This window comes from Sinocyclocheilus grahami, unplaced genomic scaffold, assembly GCF_001515645.1.
Source record: "Sinocyclocheilus grahami isolate Dianchi unplaced genomic scaffold, SAMN03320097.WGS_v1.1 scaffold1274.1, whole genome shotgun sequence".
In the NCBI taxonomy this organism is placed as follows: domain Eukaryota; kingdom Metazoa; phylum Chordata; class Actinopteri; order Cypriniformes; family Cyprinidae; genus Sinocyclocheilus; species Sinocyclocheilus grahami.
The window spans coordinates 64551-85123 of NW_015506453.1; the positions used below are offsets into that span (position 1 = coordinate 64551).

The 20573-nt window shown below is 36.7% G+C and overlaps 1 pseudogene; it reads right to left on the bottom strand.

The window, feature by feature from the left end:
• LOC107568694 (neurogenic locus notch homolog protein 2-like) overlaps positions 1–20573 on the bottom strand; it is a 147890-nt pseudogene that overhangs the window by 53548 nt on the left and 73769 nt on the right.

Genomic DNA, 20573 nt, shown 5'->3' on the forward strand with positions numbered 1-20573 from the left:
TGCCAAAATTACTTGGCTTGTATAAAAATGCATGAAAATATAAATATACACTGTGCACTACTGTTCAAAAAATTTGGAGCTAGTATAGTTAAAAAAGAAAGAAATTAATACTTTTGTTGAAAAATACTTTTAAATTGATCAAAAGTTGCAATTACAAAGTGAATTTCAGAATTAATTAATTCAAACAATTTCTTTATGCATAAACAAGCAAAAAAAATAATAAAAAATTAAATGTACCTTCCTATTTTCTTAGTCTGAAAAAAGCACACACTCACACTCTCACACACACACACACACACACACACACACACACACACACACACACACACACACACACACACACACATTCGGCGTGTGTGAGGTTTATATTATAATTTGTCCTGAGGGCAATCTGTGGGCAGCTTCAACTCTCAACCCACCTACTATTAACTCCAAATGTATTTAGCATGGTTTTCAAAGTTGTTATCTTTATGGAAGAGCAACCATTGCTATGCAAATGCACTCTCTCAACCACCCACCACTGCACATCAGATATTCAGGCATGTCTTTAAAGGCATGCAAAGTATTAATTTTGGCATAAATTACTAAAGAAATCTGCATGAACCACGCATTTCAAAGAGAAATATTCAGAATTACACCCCATGCTCTGAAATAAACAGCACTTGAAGTGAATGAATGCACACTCTCTATTTAGTGCTCGAATAGAAGCTGCGATGTAAATGCATTTTCTTCTGTTTTACTTCAGATGTGCTGTCCTTTCTGTCTTGGTGAGTTTACTACGACTCTCCCCTCCACTTTGTCATTAAAGTTTTCATTATGAAAATTAATCACTGTGGGTGTTTTTTTTGCTGTCTGTTATTTTGCATGGCAAAGGTTTATTCCATCTCATCCCATACAATGGAAATGAGCACTGGTTTGCACAGTCAAGGCATGGCTAGAGTTCTTCATCATGGCTGCCCTGAGGGTTGATCCTGGAGTGCATGCTAATCTGTGCTTCATCCAGACGCAGACGCAGTGTTAAGCTCTGCCTAATGTAATTTGAGTACCGCGGGCCTTATTCATAAGACAGAAGAAGCTATGAAGACATGGTGTGATAGATCAGATGCCTCCAGAAGACTTCTGTTTTTCACCCCTGGCTAAGGATAGTATAATCTTATTTAGGCTGCTAAATCATCAGCTGGGATCGTAGCTCTCCCGAGAAACCCGGGGTTGTGTGGGGTATTTTTATTTCAACTGAAGTAAATAAATAACTACATAAACACTGCCAGGAAGTAAACCGCAATCTGTGAGAGGGATTTCGAAAGCTTGCTCCTGTCTCTACATGAAATTGCACAAGAAAACTTATTTTTGGAATAAGATAATTGTGATAGAATGAGTTAGAAACATCTCTTATCTACTATGTGCAAGATGAATTTCTGCATAATAATGCTTGGATTATTATGCTGCTTGGAAAGACTACAATGAAAAAATTATTTATATATTATATATAAATAATGTAATGATTTTAAATAATTATGAAAAGCAAGTGAATATTAATAAAATGATGAATATTTTGTAGTAGTACTGTAATACCACATGCTACAGTACAGCAAAATGGCATGCTCAAAATTATGGCAGAATACGTACATGCAATATTATTAATTAAATACTTAATAATGTGTACAATTGAGTAACTATCAGTCAAATGGGGTGTCAAAATTAATCACTAAACATAAGTAACTGCAAACAGATCATATGAAAAAAAGTAAAAAAAGTAAATTGGAATTCCAAGAACCATGTGCATATACATATTTCAAAATAACAATTAGTAATTGTATCAATAAGTAATACGATTGCTGAAGTAGTCATCTAATTAACTTTAAAAAAATAGCTTATGGCTTATTATACGCGCTTAAACTTATCTTAAACTATTACTGAATTGAAAGTCAAAAGGTAAAGTCATGTTAATTTTTCATGCCCCAGTGCATGCTGGGAAGACAGCGAATAGAACTGAACTACAAAACTATTGCTGGAAACATTTATAACTCATTAGATTATTAAACAAATACATATCAAATAGCCTTATGCCTTACTGAAAAGTCTTCAATTCGGTCACATTTTATTTGCAATCGTAAAATATATAATATTTAGTAAACGATATACTTTAGTACAAACTGATACTCACAATAAATAATAAATAAATATAAAGTAAAGCAGATTTGTACTATAACTATAAACAACAGCTACCAAAAAAATAGTGCATTTCATACAAGCGAATACATCTTAAAGGGGTCATATGATGCTGCTAAAAAGAACATTATTTGGCGTATTTGGTGTAATGAAACGTGTTTATGCGGTTTAAGGTTAAAAAAACATTATTTTCCACATACTGTACATTATTGTTTCTCCTCTATGCCCCGCCTTTCTGAAACGCGTACATTTTTACAAAGCTCATCGGTCTGAAAAGCAAGGTGTGCTCTGATTGGCCAGCTATCCAGTGCATTGTGATTGGCCAAATTCCTCAAGCGTGTGACGGAAATGTTACGTCCCTTACCATATTGTGATGCCTGCGGCAACCACATGTGACGACCCCGGGCTGGACTTTTCTTCGTCCATGGTGAAAGCTGATCCGGCGATCGACAGCGCGAAGTTGAAGTATTTCCTCAGCGACCAGAACGGATCAGCTCCAGGCATGACGAAGCGATATCGTCCTCTTTTGGAAGGCCAAACAAAGAAGTTTCGCTTTCACAATGAAGAACACAGCGCCTTCACTATATGGCAGCGGCGGCAACAATACTACAGCGAGAATAAAAGTTACGCCTTCTTTCTTTGCGTGAACATTTGTGCGCCGTTATGCAAATCTTCCAAGATAGTGAAGTAGGTATGTGGGGGCGTGTTAGAACGAGCCATTTTAGGTAGGTGTGGCTGACTCTTAACTTTTATAAAGAATTGAAAAATTGAAATTGCATCATATGACCCCTTTAATTGAGATGAAATGTCTATGACGTGTGAAAAATGTGGGAGAAAATTGGATTGCCAATTTTCTAGGGTTAAGGAAGATGCTATATCACTGATTTTGACAATTTCAAAAAGATGGAGTGAATATAGTGAACAGATGAGCAGAGGAGCCATGGATTGTGGTGTACAAATGGAGTGATTTGTTATGTCTTAAGAGAACACAGAGGACATCGAGCCATTACGCACACGTCACAACACGATTATGCTCAAGGGGAATGTTGCAACAGCCCCTTCAACCAAGACAGGTTCAGAAAAAAGGGTGCTATGGGGATATAAAACAGAGTGTTGTGTTGAGGTTGTTTAACACTGCTGAGATGTGAAGTGCAAAGAGGAATGATGTATTGTCTTAAGGTCTTGTTCCTATAGCTCTACTGATGCCATGATCGTGGGTTTGATTTCAAGGGAACATGCGTACTGATGAAATGTAAGATGATTTGGATAAAAGTGTCTGCCAAATGAATAAAGGATATAATCCCAAATTCTTTGTAAATCCATGTTAAAGGGGTCATATACTGTACCAGGAGGAATCAAATTGTCATTGATCTGAGAAAGTAGTTCATTACACCATGAATGCTGTTAATGAGGGATAAAGCAGATTAAAAACTATTTAACACAACAGCAAACCTGTCGCTCGCTAATTAATGCAGCACAGCTTTGTATCATCAAATGCAAAATCTTTACATGGGGGTTTTACAGGCAGCAAAATGGGGTTGGAAATTGTCATAAACTAAATTATGGTAATTTATGCTGAACAGTAAAATAATAAAATACATTAAAGGAATAGTTGAAATTTTTTTTTTCTGTCATTAATGACTCTCCCTCATGCCATTCCAAACCTGTAAGACCTTTGTTCAACTTCTGAGCACAAATTAAGGTATTTATGCTTTCTGACCCTCCAAAGACAGCAACGCATCTACCACATTCAAGGAAACAAAAATAACGACTTTATTCAACAATTTCTTATTCAGATTCACATGGACTATTTTATCGATGTCCTTATACCTTTCTGGGCCTTGAACGTGTCAGTTCCATTGCTGTCATTGCAGGGTCATAAAGTTCTTGGATTTCATAAAACATATCTTAATTTGTGTTCCGAAGATAAATGAAGGTCTTATGGGTTTGGAACAACATGAGGGTGAGTCATTAATGACAGAATTAAAATTTTTGGGTGAACTATCCCTTTAAGATTGTATATATATACTGTAAGTCTGGGCTTGGTAAGATTTCATAATGTTTCTGATTTTTTTAAGACGTCTCTAAAGCTCACCACGGTTGCATTTATATCAAGAAGGCAGTAAAAACTATCTATTCACCCATCTATCCATCCACTGTTCTCATCCACCTCTCTACCACATATAAAATACAAAAATAAAAATAAAATAAATCACAATACATAAAAATAAATCAATACAGAAAAAAACAATATGAAAATATTGTGACCCCTTCACAGTGCAATTGTATAAGAAAACGAAAGAAAGAAATGAAAAGAAAGAAAGGAGAACAATTTGCTCCACCATGGAGTAAAATCTTAGAAAACAGTTAAGTTGCAAAACTACATTGAAAATGTCCCCACGTCACCACTTCTCTCCACATGCCTCTAAATTCAATCAATTTAACGAGTTCACAGATATTCAAAGCAAGATGATTTGCATCATATAAGCGTGACCTAGCTCTTTTGCCTATCATGTTTGTCCTTCCAGAGACCCACGTATTGGGCAGGTGGAGACTCCTGTTGGCAAACCAGCATGACAGAATTCACATTTTCACACACAGAGAAAGGTCAATCTAATTTACTGACTGTATGAAAGTAATGCACTCCCATGTGACTTCCCATGGCTGGCCCTCTCTCCCCATCCCACGTCCTTTGCTATATAACCAGCACGTGGAAACAGAATTTAAGAGCTCAATTACATGGTAGCTAAACCATTTTCCAATCAGTGATTTCATACTTGTGACAGTAGAACAATCTTTTAAAGCGCTCATGCGATGAGCATATAGAAGCTATTAAGACATTGATGCTATTCTAAAACTTTATTGCAAGCCGTAAACATGTCCGATGACAATTGCTCCATATTTCTTTTAAATCACTTCCTTTACATTTGTAAGCAAGATCAAATATTTATCTCAAATTTGAGTGTGTCATGGCTATAAATAGACCTGCAGTCCCCTCATACGTCCTGCATGAACTTAATGAAAGCAAGAAGAACAAAACTGCATGTTGTTGACACCTTAACACAAAAAGCTAGTCAATCAAAGGTGCTTTTCTTGATCTGTCAATGGCAAAGTCATCGGATCATCTTTTGTCAAGGTTACTCTCTATGCATCTCCGAGATGATATCATTCCCTGATGCAAAATAGCTACTCAAATCATTAATTAACCCAGCATGCAAGAGGGCTAATATCCCCGCCTGCATCTCTGTCCACAGGACAGCAGCCTACAAACCGCCCACCTCTAGGTTTCGAGGGATGCCATGAATAGCCCAATTGCATTCTCCATTCAGAAACCGGGGCCTAGGATTGCATTATTCATCATGAATAAATGATCAACTATTTTTGCCCTCCTGTTCTGTTCTGAGAGCTACTGGAATAAAAATAGAGGAAAAGAAGAGAAAGTCTGTGAGATAAATAAGAAGAGAAAGGGCTGGGGAGGGGCGGAAGAGTGTGAAATGAGAGCACAGAGGCTGGTATCTCTCTTTTTGGCTGTATTAGAGTGGGTTTGCTGAAAGGGAAGGAAAAGCCGATTTGGGATGAGAGCCAAACAATTGCATGTCACACAGGCTTCTGAGCCACTGATTGCTCTCATTGGCCCTCTCTTTGTTCTCAGAGATTGTGAGGCAACACAAGCTTAATCTACAGAACAAAACTGCAACTCAGTGAATAAAGACTCTGGATATTTTGTCCAGACTGATATGACTGTGTCTGTAATAGAAGAAGTATACTAATAATGTTGCATACTGTAATATGTTAGAATTTTTAAAAGACAACTTGAAATGACATTTACAACATACTCATCTTGAGTGATGTGGCGTATTACCAAGTGAAATACTGATTTTATTGGATTGTGAAAATATGGAACATATGGTTTCGACATTATTGCATAATACAGTTTTCCCCCACTTTGGTTACATCAGTAAAAAAAGAAAAATTACACGTGGAAATGGAAGATTGTGAAAACAATTATTTTTTCCTTATAATATCATGCACTGATGAACTGTTCAATATAAGACCAGGGACACTAATAAAAAACAAAAATAAAAAATACTAGTTCTCACAAGGCAGTTTTTAGGTAAGTTTATGTTTCATAAGGCTTTGGTTCCTAAGTGTCATATTTGTCATGAATCAATTCAATGCACGAGAAAACAGTGACTTTCTCACCAACCCTTGGTTGTGGAAGAATGTTTTCCATTCATTATTCCCTTAGGGAATTATTATTATTTTTTTTCATTAAAGAGTTGCAAATTTCGGTTACCATTAACCAAAAATTACAAACTTTGAAGCAAAAAAGTATTTGAAAATTGGACAAAGACAATGGTATAAGACTGAGTACTTAAAGGGAGAGTTCAAGTCTCAAGTCTCAAGTCTACTTTATTTATAGAGCCCTTTCCACTACAAAGTAGACCAAAGGACTGCACAGCAACACAACAATACAAGCACACTGAAAATAAAATTAAACAAAAACAGAAAAAATTACATCTTCCAAAAATCAACAATTAAAAGCCATAGAGAACAAGTATGTTTTCATGCGAGATTTAAACATATCAACTGAGGATGCAGATCTGATGTCAGGTGGAAAGGTATTCCACAGTCTTGGGCCAGCAACCAAAAATGCATGATCCCCTTTATTTTTCAGGCGAGTTTTTGGAACTGAGAGCAGTAAGCAGATAAATGATGTCTGAGGTCTACCAGAGGTCATATGAATCAAGTCCGTAATATATTCTGGGGCCATATTATGTACAGCTTTAAAAACGTACAGTAACACCTTGTACTGAATCCGATATTTAACCGGAAGCCAAAGCAGCTTTTCCAAAACTGGAGTAATATGCTACCATTTCTTTGCACTAGTAAGGAGCCTTGCGGCTGCATTCTAGAGTTCACCCAAAAATGAAATTTCTGTCATTTATTACTCACCCTCAGGTCGTACAAAACCCATAAGACCTTCGTTCATCTTGAGAACACAAATTAAGATATTTTCGATAAAATCCAAGAGCTTTCTGACACTGCATAGACAGCAATGGAACTACCACGTTCAAGGCCCAGAATGGTAAGGACATTGTTAAAATAGTCTATGTGACATCAGTGGTTCAACTGTAATTTTCATAAAAATTACCCTTATTTGTGTCCCAAAGATAAATGAAGGTTTTAAGGGTTTGGAACGACATTGCGGTCAGTAATTATTGACAGAATTGTCATTTTTGTGTAACTTTCCCTTTAAGTGAAGTGACATGTGGCCAAGTATGGTGACCCATACTCAGAATTGAGGTGCTCAAGGGCACCTCAGTCGTGGTATTGAAGGTGGGAGAGAGTGCTGTACATTCACTCCCCCCACCTACAATCCCTGCCGGTACGAGACTTGAACCCACAACCTTTGGGTTATGAGTCCGACTCTCTAACCATTAGGCCACGACTTCCCCTTCAGCTTTAATGATTGAAAGAATTACATTCCCATTAAGTCTTGCAAATGACAATCAAATAAAAAATGACAGATAAATATAAAACTCCACTAGTTTTATATTTATCTGTCATTTTTAATTTGATTGTCATAAAAGCTGTTGCATATACAACAGATTTTATGTTTATTGGAAAACAAAAACATAGCTGCTAAAAACATTCTTTTGGTGCAATTTGCTTGCTTTGTTTGAAGATTTTCTTTGCAGAATCATTGGTAATGTAGTTTTTACACCAGGAATTCCACTGTTAAACACGATTGTTTGAAAATAAGCTAAAATGATGCAGACTGACACCTTCAACAAAAGCATACCATCGATTAAAAACCTTGTAGCTCACAGTTAGTCTGTCTTTAAATGTACATAAGTTATTGTTTATATTATTGTAACTGTTGCACTATATAGATACTAGAAATAAAAGACCAAAATACAATTTACTATAACAACAGAAATAAGAACAGGAATTCAGTTTGCAGAAATTACAGCGTTTTAAACACTGTCTTTAAAACAAAACAGAACCTGTACATTAAATGGGTACAGTTTACAGTATTTTTTAAAATTATTAAAAATATTGAAGTATTAAAAATAATCAGACTTAATTCATTGTTTTGTAATTGTAGACTGAAGTTTGTGGAGAAGCACAGCATGGTTAGAATAGATCTATACATTATTTGTTCTGTGCCGGTTATGTCATATCTCAGGTGGGCCAGGAATGATCTATATTTTATTAATTGCACAGAGAACAATAATCATTTAACAACAGATGTTACAGCGCATTAGTGGTTATTATACGTAGTTCCCATATGTATTATTCCAAGAACTTCTGTTGTTCTTTCATTAAGAGCTGTATATGGAAGCTAATAGTTAGTTGAAGATTAATTGTCCTTACCAGATGGAGGTCCACGCAAGTCGAGTTGTTTTCACACATGTTGCTGACACAGTCATTGATGTCCTGCTCACATCTTATTCCAGCGTAACCAGGGTTACACAAGCAGTAAAATCCATCCACAGCTGAAGCAGGAAACACACAGGGAGACAGAAAAATTAACTTTAGAAGAGACGAAATACAGTTTCCTATTTTAGAAACGCATAAGAAACATTTACACAAAAAAATGAAATCGCAATGACGTGCTTACGAACTTGGTTTTACAAATGCATCATTCAAGGACGTTGTAGTTATCTTTAGCACCATTTTCAGGGCTGGTTATGAAATTAAGTCAGTGCAGGAATCATAGCAAGCAATAAAAACAACTCAATCACCCAACAATCCAATTTTACAAACATGCACAATTGTTCATAACAATTTTTTTTAATCAAAAATACAATAAAACAATGTTGTGAAATATTACTACAATTTAAAATAATGTTTTCTATTTCAGAATATTCAATTTATTCCAATTCCAGTTACTGAAACCAGTTGAGCTGCTTAATATTTGTGTGGAAATTGATACACATTTTTTCAGGATTCTTTGAGGAATAGAAAGTTCAAAACAACAGCATTTAAAAATAGAAATATCCAGTAACTTTAAAAAAATGAAAAAACGTAAAAGTGTAAAGTGTCTCCATACTTTCACATCTTTCTTGGTATTAACTTAAAAAAATACAAATAAAAAAAGAAAATAAATAAATTTTTGCATCCCTAGCACAGTTAGCTAACCAACTATGATATTTTTTATGTGAATACCTATGTGCATTTGTCATAGAAAACGTGGGATGACATACACAATAAACAATTTAAAACCAAGTAGAATAAGCACCTTGCACAGAACAATTATTTTGCATATATAACAATTACAGATTTTAAGACATGGCAACTTGACATTTTAAACACTTAAGGCATTTAAAGACACTTAAGACATTCAAACTGTGGATTGAATATTTTAAGCTCTACAAATGCCTCATTTTTTTACACTCTATATTTCCCTCCACAGCCACTGAAGTCAAAAGAGTCGACTTATCATATTCTCATCATATTCTCTCTTTTGTCCGTAAACCTTTGCTCTTAAGCTTATCAGTAAAACCAGCTTTATCTGCTTGCGGAACTCCACGGTCATTTATATTCACCCCAGCAGCTGGAAACACAGTGTGTCCAATTAAATGTAAAATGTGTGTTTGTGTAGCCATCTCTTTTACAAATGTTACAAGAGTGTCGCTGTCCACCGTCTTTGCGTGCATCTGACTTACCCGAAACCTAATGACCCATTCAACAAGCCTTTAATTATTAACGCCATTGAGAAGAAATGCATCCCCTGCCTTTCTGCTGCAAAACAGCAGCCTGTGACAGAGGTAATTGTGGGTTCTTACAGCCACAAATTTATTACAAGTCCTGCGCCGAGTCCCAGGATTCTTCATTATCCCTTAGATTTACCACGTAATCTATGCTGCCACTCTGTCTTTGTTCGTGTACCCACGATTACTCTCATTAAATGCTCAGGGTCCAGAGTGGCACCCGTATTACTCACACCAGCTGCTCAAAAGATACACCTTGCTCTCTCACTCTCTCCCCATACAAAAACAGCAGATCGCACGCCTTCTATATGGCGGACAGACCCTGAGGGACTGCATGTGTGGGGCTGTTTTTGCTGGTGCATTCTGGGAGAAAGTAAACAAGTCAACTTTGTCTAACGGAGCTTGTTGGAATTGGAGATGTTGGGAGACAAGACAAAGTGGCTGCAGGTTTGAATCCAAGTGGTGGACGAGGAATACTTGGTTGCCTGGTTACAAAATCGTCATCTTCATCTCTGTCACCATTTTACCTCAGAGCACAGCACTTAACTGCAGGTTGCTCTGGGAGTGCAATTAGTGAACTACATGTCGGTGTGGATAAAAACCATGTGCTTAATGGCAAATTACAAGTAAGGTGCATGTATAGTATAAGTTAGCAAAGAATAATATACTATTGCATTACAGCACCGTTTAGTATAGCTTAAAGGAACACTCCACTATTTTTGAAAATAGACTCATTTTCCAACTCCCCTAGAGTTAAACAAACAGTTGAGTTTTACCGTTTTCGAATCCATTCAGCCGATCTCCGGGTCTGGCGGGAGCAATTTTTGCTGCAGCTTAGCATAGATCATTGAATCTGATTAGACCTTTAGCATCTCGTTCAAAAATGACCAAAGAGTTTCTATATTTTTCCTATTTAAAACTCGACTCTTCTGTAGTTACATCGTGTACTAAGACCGAAGGAAAATGAAAAGTTGCGATTTTCTAGGCCGATATGGCTAGGAACTATACTCTCATTCCGGCGTAATAATCAAGGAACTTTGCCGCCGTACTATGGGTACAGCAGGCGCAATGATATTACGCAGCGTCTGAAAATAGTCCCCAGCACGCTCCCTGTGCAAGCAGGTGGTCACGTTGGTTATGCTGACGGAAGTTAGCCTATTTTCAGGCGCTGCGTAATATCATTGCTCCTGCTGCACCCATGGTACGGTAGCAAAGTTCCTTGATTATTATATTAGAAAATCGCAACTTTTCATTTTCCGTCGGTCTTAGTACACGATGTAACTACAGAAGAGTCAAGTTTTAAATAGGAACATTTTATATAAACTCTTTGGTCATTTTTGAGCGAGATGCTAACGGTCTAATCAGATTCAATGATCTATGCTAAGCTACAGCTAAAAGTGCTACCACCAGACCCAGAGAGCGGCTGAATGGAATCGAAAACGGTAAAACTAAACTGTTTAACTCTAGGGGAGTTGGAAAATGAGCCTATTTTCAAAAATAGTGGAGTGTTCCTTTAAAATTTTAATATGCTTATCAACATTGTGCAACATTATCAACATCAGTTTCATGCACTAAGGTTATGCTCAGTATTTATTTTCCCATTTCCTCATGTAATAAACAAATCTATCATATGAGACGTTCAAACCGTTGCTTCTGGCCACAATATATTAGTCCATAATCCATAATAACGCTTCTTAGAAAAAGTCTATCTTCTGTTGTCCTCTCACATCAAAAACCCACCATAAACTATATTTGTTTAGAACTGTTTTTGCATGTAAACGGTGCTTGATCTGTGTATATTTTGCTCCTTGTTCAACAGAGATGTAATTTTCACTGGAGAAAGCAATATTATGGAAGTTAAAACTTAGCTTCATCTTGGATGGCCTGAGGGTGAGTAGATTTTCTACTAACTATTCCTTTAAAAAAGTTTCACAAAAAGACATGAACAATAACTTTGAAAACTGTCTTTAAAATGATGACGACAATAATGTCTTTAGCTATATTAGTATATGAACACATGACTAATATATATCGAACACACAGTGCTCCCAGCATGTACTGCATTCAAAAGTTACTGTGATAGGATTCCTGTTTTACTGCCTGGGGTTTCGGTTTTATGATGCTCTTATTTTTGGCATCACTGCTTGATTCTTGTTGTGCTGTGATGTTCAATGACCATCTCATTATGTGATTGATGGTTATTGACTTACATTGTTATTGTGGATCTACTTGTGTCCAAAAAGAAGCATCTTATGTTCCAAGAGGTCTTCTCCCTAAGAGGCAGGCAGCCTTACCAAGCAGTCATTTAAAACTGCATGATGAAGACAAATGGACATTTCCAGTATTGCTAATTGAAAATTTGCTGAACAACAGATCAACAATTGCCGTTACAAGAGCTTACTGACTGAAGGAGACATTTTGCATTTAACAAATCCAAGTTGAAGAAGACAATTACTCTTGTTGAGGAAAGACAAGAACATTAAGGCATCATGCTGCCTTGATTTTTAACCTTTCCTCTATATATATATATATATGTATATATATATATATTTTTTTTTTTGCTTAGATAAAAAGTTTAGCTCTCTACAGCACTCACCTGAGAAAATTACTAAATATTATGCACCCATTATCAACGACAATATTCAGAAACTATTTTCAAAGGATATATCTGGTATGTCTGCTGTAATAACAAAGCTGCTTGTTTTCAAACTTTTTTTATTTACATAAACTAGGTGTGGCAAGTTAAAATGAAATAAATTATGTACTTAAATTTAAATCCCATAATTTCAGAAGTTTCAATAATAATTCTAGGGACTTTTTATTACCAAAGTATTTAGATGAATTTAGTCATTTGTGGGTTTGTTTTTAATTCACTAACAGCAATTTCTACCCTATAAAATATTTTAGAATTTGAAATAACTAGAACAAATAATTATTCATTATAAAAAAGCATGTCTTAAAGGTGAAGGTGTAAGTGTTGTACTATGCAGTAATAAGGACTGTTATCAAACAGGTTTCCTGAACATTTTGCCTGTCTTCCATTGTTTGGAGGGTTGTATGCAATAACTGATCATTCAGCCTACACATACAACATAATTTTAACATCAGGTGTGTTCCAATTTGAAAGTACCTCATTGCAAAGGCCTATTTAGTGCTTTGCAATCTGTAATCCTTAACTGACAACATGTATTTGATCTATGGCTTTTGTAATGATTTATGCAGAAGATGCAACACAAAAGGGCAAAAACAGCTTATTGGATTGCTGAGGGAGAACAACACCCTGCCCTGGGCTTTGATTGTATTAACTCTGTCATTTATCATCCAATATTCAAATTACAAAGCAGCATTTATGCCTTACGGATCCTTGCTCACAGCTGGAGCAAGACACTCGTCAAGAGCACACCAAAGCAACTGCGGCCTGGCCATACTGAATGAAGCAACTTGTGTCTCATAAAACTGCTTATTAAACTAAGTCATGGCTAACACTGTCAAAGGGGTAAACCAACAGTGCCTTTGCTCCACACAGAGTGCCTTTTTAGAGTATCAGTGTGCTAATCAGATTGAAGGGAAACGTTTTGTGTTTGGGAGTTCAAGGCTGAGATATAACTACAGTATTTACCGTTGTAACAGAAGCCGTGCAGACAGGGGTTGGCGCTGCACTCGTCTATGTTGATCTCACAGCGGGGCCCCGTGAAACCCTGGTGGCATCGGCACCGGAAACCCAGAGAGAAGACGACGGGATCAGCCTCTTCCACGCACTCTGTCCCGTTATCACACGGATTAACGGCCTCACAGGGCAGCAACTCGCAGTTAATCCCTGAAATTCCAAATACAGGATGAGAAATACAATTCCATCTGCAGCAAAAACAACAACAGAAAATGTTTGACTGTTTGTTTATTCTACAAATTCTCATAATTAATTACTTAAAAGGCCTCTATTGCCACATTTAAGTCAAAAGCAGCCTTGTCACTTCTAAAAGGGGTCTCGCATATATTGACCACTGAATTTCCATGACTTTTCCAAGACAGAGGCACAAATAATCCATTTTTTGTCAATTTATTATTTATTTTGCTCCTTGTTCAACTGAGATGTATTTTTCACTGGAGAAAGCAATATTATGGAAGTTAAAATTTAGCTTCATCTTGGATGGCCTGAGGGTGAGTAAAAATCTAATTAATTAAAATGAAACAACTTTGTGGAGTACAATTATTTTTTGCATTGAATTTGAATGAAACAATCACAATAATGACTTTTCAGTCACTCATAATTACTGCACAATTATTTATTTATACATTTAATTAATTATTTTTTTAATTACAGTATAGAAATTGCATTACTAAAGTTCAATTTGTCACCTAAGATTTTTTTAGGCCTGGATAAAACCGCACACAGTTTTGAAAGTTTTAAAATAAAATAAAAACGCATTCTATATTTTCTAATCTTTACCCTGCTGACTAGTTTGGACTATCTTATAATTTCTAACTGGTTTTAGATGAGTAATGTTGATCTCACAAAAATTGTCCTGCCTTCTTTCAGGCCTGATATGTATGTATGTATGTATATATGAAAAATAAATAAATAAATATTAGAAACCCCTAATATTTATATTATTTTCATATAATCCTGCTGAAAAAAAACAGCTTATACTAGTTTTTATGTCACTTTATTAATTCCAACTGTTGGTCACTAGCTAAAACCAGCTTAAAAGCATCTCAGCACACCTTATATGTTGAGTTGGTCAACAGGCTAATCTGGCTAAACTGATGCAGACTGTTTTTTTTTTCAACAGGGAAATGGATCAGACAAAAATATACATGAATTGAAGACAGTAAAAGAACCCATAACATACTGGCACATTTGAGATTGATAGGTGAGAACAACTTCAATGAAAATGAATGACATACCTTGGATTGTCTAATTACACTCAATGGCAGTGTTGGGTAATGGCCACTATGAACTCTCAGGGTTTCAATTAACACGTGAATAGACCGTGCACTGTATTTTAGCCAGTCTAGACACTAGATCATTTAGTAAAGGATAGCTGTGTAATGGGTAGGTTAATGTTCCCAGCATCCCTCCACATAAACACTGCACATTTCTCAGAGCAGTGAAGCCGTCTGTGCCTTTTTTCCTCAATTTCAAAACAGAATAACCGATATCATCATTATCCCTGACAACCTAATTTGCGCGTCTAATGGAAGCGTGATCCGTGATCTCTGTTTGAGTATAAGCAGCGATGACTGAGCTGCCTGATCGATTTTAGATGAGTTACATTCGGTGTCCGGAATTGGCCAGCTGAGCATCAAACATACACACACAAAATAAAAAAAACACACAGAAATCCCACTAATGCACAAAATATCGCTGTGTAAAACAGGTGTATTCACACAGCAGATAGTTTCTGCAGTTTCCCAATCTGAATAACGTAGTCAAAGAGCACAGCAGGGAATTTTCTCTAGGGGGAATTTGTCCTGACATTTAGGTCTGATTCGATAAACCTCTGAACTGAACCAGCATACCGTAATGTGTGTATATGAATACAGGACTTACTACAGTACAATACATTATCCTCACCAAAATGTTCAACAGTAAGTCAATTGTGAGGTTAACAGGATCCTAAAATCGTTGTAAATGAAACCCATGCATTGTAAGTGTGGAAATGCATTAAAGATAATTTAATTTCTACCTTCAATCATTTCTGACATAAAAAATTACATCAAAAAGTAGAGTATGAAGCACACCGGCAAAACCAGATTATGTTGAGGGTGCCAGTCTCTCACATGATTTTATTTTCTATTTTGTTTTACATATTTTTATATTATTTTATTTCAAATATATTTAATGGGCATTTATACAATTTAAATGGATTATTATTAAATGGACAATGAAGATGTCTTGATGTGGCAATACTGACTGCATGAGTTCAGACAGGTGAGAGGAATGCTCTCTGAAGTTAATTAACTTTGCTTTTCTTCACCCTTCACCCCAGTCCCTCAGTCTTCATTACCTTTAAATGGAGCCGCGCATCGGCAGTGTTAATTACCCGTTTGGTCAACGCAGGTGCCTCCATTCTTACAGGGATATGAGATACAGTCATCAACGTCCAGCGAGCACTCAGGACCTTTAATGCACAATATCAAATAGAAAAATCTGAACATTTTTGAAAGAAGCCCATATCTCTCAGAAAACACCTGAGAGACAGCTTTCCACAAATGACAAAAATATGACAAGACATTCATACTTAAGACATTTTAGTATTTGGGTACCATGTACAGTTTTAAGATGTGGAGTCATATTTTTGTGCTGGGCCCCGTGAGAGCAATAGAGAAGCAATGGAGAGATAATCAATGCGATAATGTTCTAAACATTAGACACACCAGAGAAACCTGAAGGGCAAACGCATTTAAAACCATCTGAGAGGTCCAAACACGTGCCATTGTTCATGCATGGTGATGACTGGCATTCATCTATGTTTATTTCACATAAACTGCCTGAGAAATGAGAGAAAAAGAAAAAGGCACACAAAAAGAAGAAAATAGGAATGAGAGCTGTCGTAGAAATTCCCATGCCAACCAATTATAAGCTGAAGTTTTCACCGCACAAAGAATCTGGAATAAAAGTAAAAACAAATCTAAAATCCCTTTTAAGCCTTCGAGCAATACACCTCCTGGTTTGAAATGAAAGTAGATGAATTTACATTCCGTTGGGCAGGAGGTTCCTAAAATATACTGAGAGCTTGAGTTGACTCATACCGCCAAATGAGCCTATTTCCTTTCCAATTTGCATGAACATGAAAGAATTAAGTGGAAATTACTCTCGAAATAGAAATTTAATGTGGCTGGATAAGAACTAAAAGTGCCCCTCTGTTTTAAAGGGTTGTTTGTAAACTAAACATGACACACTAAATGATCATATCTCGTCATGCTGAAGTGTGTAATTTTTTCTATATTAAAATACTTCCATCTCAGTTTAAAGTGCTGAGACAACTATAAGTAAGCCATTTGCAGGTTAACTTCTCTGTGGCGATTTAAAAACATTGCTCTATTTATTTGAACAGGTTGTCAGCTTCTGGCTCAAACAATGGACCCTTCTCACAGACTGCGATGACATTTTTCCACAGTTATTAACATAAATCAATGTTTTTTGCTTTTTCATTAAAAATATTTTCTTACCTTGAATTAAATGACATGAAATTGCATACAATTACAGAAAACTGGTTAATGCACCTGCATGAGTATTTCTAATACAATGGCTGATTTATCTAATTTTCTCTCTTCTGACCAACATGAATTATCAATTTTCTCTATTTCCCCCCCCCTCTTCTGGAAAGTCATGGAAATGCTAACATATATGGGGCAAATGGGAACACAAAAATTACATTTGTTGTATTTTTCCCAACTATGATGACTTCCACTTCTGAAAACCCCAGAAATGTGAAGAGAGTTCATGATGTTTGGTTCTTTTTCTATACAATTTCATTTGGTATTGCTAGTGGCACAGCAATTACACAAAGTTCCACAAATAAGACAAATCTACTTTTACTTCATATTGCTACTACTAGTAGTAGCACTGTAGTTACCTTGACAAACATCAATATTAATTAAAAATAAATAAACAAAGAAACAATGTTCCATGTTTCAAAAGGCTTCAAAAGGCCAAAATGTTACTAAGGTTATCATTAACACTGTAGGCTGGGGAGTGACTCCTGTACCATGTAACCATCCGGAAATTAAATTTTAAGGATTCAATCCTACATTTAAACATGGTTGTCAGTTTCAAAATGTAACTGTGAGGCCTTCGTCACCCAAACTCAGCCTGTGAAACTGCGACGGCAGGAAGGAATTATGTACCTGTGGTCCCAGCAGGACAGAGACTGCTGAAGGAGTTAAGCTTATCTGAGCAGGAAGCTCCATTCTGACAGGGTTGACTAAGACACTCATTTACTTCAATCTCACAGTTATTACCTTGAGAAGAAGGGGAAAGGTTCATTTCATTAAGGATATCCTTGCAAATACAGGGGGCCGTGATGCCCCTTCAAATAAAATAACCCACAGCTAATGATAAGGTGCTATGGAAGAAAAAAAAACACTCCTGTGTACTTGGTCAAATGGATGGCAGGATAATGCGGTTTAAGAAATTCCCCTTGATAAGCAGAAGGTCAACTAATGTCTTACAATATAGGAGCAGATTTGAGGCCACAGACCTTTTAAACACGGCTCAACAGAGGGGGATTGAATGTAAGAAAACTGGGAAAAGGAAAAAATTGCTCTAGAAAATTGCTTGTGGTGGACTTACCGACGAACCCAGGCGCACAGAAACAGTCATAGGCATTGATACCATCTTTACAGATACTGAGCGCACCACAAGGCTTATCCAGACAGTCATCAATGTTTACCTCACAGAATCGTCCTCGTAACCCTAAGGAAGAGATGAAAATGGGGTGAGGGTTAAATGGATGCTTTAGTGAAGGTGTGGACAGAGAGACTGGCAGGAGACAGACCGTACTAAATCATTCTTACCAGGCAAACATTCACACACGAAGCCCAGCGGGAGATCCACACACTTTGATCCGTGATGACACAATCCTTCGACACAGTGACTGATGGAAGTTTCACAAAATGGGCCTTTATAGCCATGGCGACACGTGCACTTGAAACCGCCCTGCTGCTCTTCGCACATGGAAGTGCCCTTCGTATCGCACGGATTGGAAGTGCAGCCCGTAGCCGACATGGAGAAGTCAAGTCCAGTGAATCCTGTGTGAAATGGGATGAAAGAGCTGATTGATGTGGAATGGCTCAATGGAGACACTTGAGCATTAGTTATTCAGCTGTCATGCCTCAGTTGACACTCTTGCCGAATGCTGGTACTTCATGCATTTACGTCCTCAAGAAGTGGCATAAACAGACATGAAACACAAATATTATGCCAGTCAATTAACATGCAATGCAAAAAGGACGGGAACTTTCCCTCAAAACTGGATATTTTGTATTCATTTAGTATTTCTGGGACCTTGACCTTTCAAAGACAAACGGATACATCATGCCAATAAACTTAATGAAGTAAACCTAATAAAACTTAAGCCAACCTCACCAGTAAAACGGTTTACACAAAAATCGAAATCTGTCCTATAGGAACCGTATTTCACCTGGTGGGCATTTGAAATAGGTCTGTCCTCTCCGACTATAGCAGGTGCCATCGTATAGGAAGACCTTATCCAGAGATGTGCAATCAGTGACAGCCGTGGAACAGTTCTTATCTTGGAAAGGCAGCAGATAAAAAAGCACAACAACTCAAGTGATGCAGAGGTCACAACCCAAGAACACGTCCTGTCATCAAAGCTCCAATCAAGTGGCATGTAATTGACATTGCTAATCTGAGACGACCAACAACTGAAGAGTAAACAACACATTGGATTGGAAGCGTTTACTTTTTTATTAGTCTTTTTTCCTCCCTTTACAATGCTTTGACAATGTGTATTTCATGTCAATAAAGCAACAATAATTTGGGAACTAAATTCTTGTCAAATTTCAATAAAACCTGTAAAAATAAATAAATAAAAATAGACGCATACAAACAGATTTTTAGTTTGTTCTTTAGCATTTCACATTTGGGAAATTCCCAAATATTATGGTTATGACTATTCCACAACATCAATATTTCACTTTGAACATTTTTTCCCAATGTCACATTTTTATGTTGAACATTTTTCTCAACATCAATATTTTTTAATTATAAAACAGTTATTTTACATACAACCATTTCCTGTCTTTTATGTTGCTCACTTATATAGAAGTGTGAAAGTGAAGTGTGAAAAATACATTTCACAAATGAACGCACACATACTCCTTGCAGTCCTTTTAATTAATGCCATAAAAACTGCATGCATAATAAATGTAAAAATAGGACACTATAACCACCGCGTAATACCCATATAATTTTATTTACACTAATTAATTTACTTTATTTTTTTATTTTTATTACTTTATTTAAATGATCAACTCACAGAAACATGCTTAACATAAAATGTCTTCACATTAAATTAAAAAAAATAAAATCTACAGATGAGTAAACATACTTTGTTAAAGGCCGTTCACAGAAGACATAGTAATACTAAATGTCCAATCTCCTCTTTTACTGCAATGAGGCAGTAACATTGAGACAGCTGTTCAGAGCAGAGAAGGCCTGTGAATCTTTCAGTGCAATCAATGGGAGATCTGAACTACCAACATTCCTCTTTCAGAGCATGTTGCCGGGACATTGATGTCTCTGTAATGTCAGTGTACACAATGCACATAGAACATTGAAAGAGGGACTGCTATGCTGGCACTCTTTAACGTTTAATCTAAATGTTAACTTGTACAGTGCAATCCTGGACAATATATGTGACGTGACATGTGGCCAAGTATGGTGATCCATACTCGGAATTAGTGCTCTGCATTTACCCATCCAAAGTACACACACACAGTCGTGGCCTAATGGTTAGAGAGTCGGACTTGTAACCCAAAGGTTGTGGGTTTGAGTCTCGTACCGACAGGGATTGTAGGTGGGGGGGAGTGAATGTACAGTGCTCTCTCCCACCTTCAATACCATGACTGAGGTGCCCTTGAGCAAGGCACTGAACCCCCAACTGGCTGCCCACTGCTCCGGGTGTGTGTTCACGGTGTGTGTGTGTTCACTGCTGT